This window comes from Myotis myotis, unplaced genomic scaffold (genome assembly GCF_014108235.1).
Source record: "Myotis myotis isolate mMyoMyo1 unplaced genomic scaffold, mMyoMyo1.p scaffold_m19_p_5, whole genome shotgun sequence".
In the NCBI taxonomy this organism is placed as follows: Eukaryota; Metazoa; Chordata; class Mammalia; order Chiroptera; family Vespertilionidae; genus Myotis; species Myotis myotis.
In genome coordinates, this window is record NW_023416357.1 from 83,023,045 (window position 1) to 83,024,867 (window position 1,823).

Sequence of the window (1,823 nt, forward strand, 5' to 3'; positions counted from 1 at the left end):
GAACCCTCCTCCGCTCTTTCGGCTCCGTGGGCCGAATAGAACAGCCGAACGGGCCGGATCCGGCCCGCGGGCCGTAGTTTGCCCACGGCTGTCATGAGGGATGGGATTCCCAGCCTCCTGTCCCCAGTCCTAGCACCTGATCATGATGTAACCACGAATGTCAGCTACCTCCCTTTGTTAGCTTTCTCTCTCTTACCCTTTGTGACATTTGAGTTCAATAATTGTTTCTCATAGAAACTCCACTTGGTTCTTTTCCAAATGTGCCTCATCATTTTTTATCTTAGTCATTATACTTTCAATAACTTCATTTAAAAACATTAAAACTCAAGAGGCCTGGTGCACAAAATTTGTGCATGGGTGCGGTCCCTAGGTAGGCCTGGCCGGTGATTGAAGCATGAGCATCTGGCCTGGAAAGGCAGGTCCCAGCTGACCTCTGGGCCCTGGGCAGCACCTGAGCCCCCGGGTCCCCACATGCCCCCTCCACCTGAGTCACAGTGCCTGAGTCCCCATGCAGAGATGTGAGCACAGTCAGACACCACGGGCCGGTGTGCAGCGTGGGCCTCTGGGCTGCCCAGCGGTGCTGCACGGAAGCCGGGTGGGCAGCGCACTCTCTCCTGGCCAGCCTCACAGACCGGCTCCTGCATGAACCTACGGGGAGCCCAACAGGCCCCTACAGTCCCAGCAGCTGCGGCCCGGCTCACCTGGAAGCCCAGCCTGCTGCCCGCGCCTTGTCGCTGATGCCCGCCATGTTCCACGCCATCCCCTGGTGGTCAGCACACGTCATAACAAGCAGACGAACTCCCGGTCAAGGTGATAATTTGCCTATTAGGCTTTTATTATATAGGATATCTTCCATTGATTTCAGAGAGGAAGAGAGAGATACATCAATGATGAGAGAATCATGGATCAGCTGCCTCCTGCACACCCCACACTGGGGATCGAGACCACAACCCAGGCAGTCAAACCTTGACCTCCTGAATCACAGGTCGACATTCAACCACTGAGCCATGCCCACTGGGCTCTTGTTCTCATTTTAAAGGAGAGAGAATTAACACTCCAGAGGCCAACTTGCCCAAAACAGCCAGAGGGAGGGGGACCGGTTCTAAACACACATTCATGAGGCCTCTGTGTTAAGCAGTTCAGCCAGGGAGGCGGATGGACAGACACTGTCTCTGGCTGTTCAAGTGGCATTTCCTCAAGGCCCTCAGATTCCCTGCATGACCCCCCACCTTCCCTACCTGCCATCAGAGCTGAGGAGGGCAGAGGATGGGAAGGGCCATCCATGGTTCACCTGGGAGGGGACATGGGAGGAGGAGGGAGGGGAGAGCAGGGAGCACCACAGACCCCAGGTGGGGGTTAGAGGCAGCAATCTGGATGCTGACCGCCCTGTCCCAGCGTCTCAGGAGCGTTTCTTTCTCCGGAAGAACCGCAAGCATTGCTTTAGGCCAGTGATGGCGAACCTTTTGAGCTCGGCATGTCAGCATTTTGAAAAACCCTAACTTAACTCTGGTGCCGTGTCACATATAGAAATTTTTTGATATTTGCAACCATAGTAAAACAAAGATTTATATATTTTTTTAAAATATATTTTATTGATTTTTTACAGAGAGGAAGGGAGAGAGAGAGTTAGAAACATCGATGAGAGAGAAACATCGATCAGCTGCTTCCTGCACATCCCCCACTGGGGATATGCCCGCAACCCAGGTACATGCCCCTGACCGGAATCAAACCTGGGACCTCTCAGTCCGCAGGCCGACGCTCTATCCACTGAGCCAAACCGGTTTCGACAAAGATTTATATTTTTGATATTTATTTTATATATT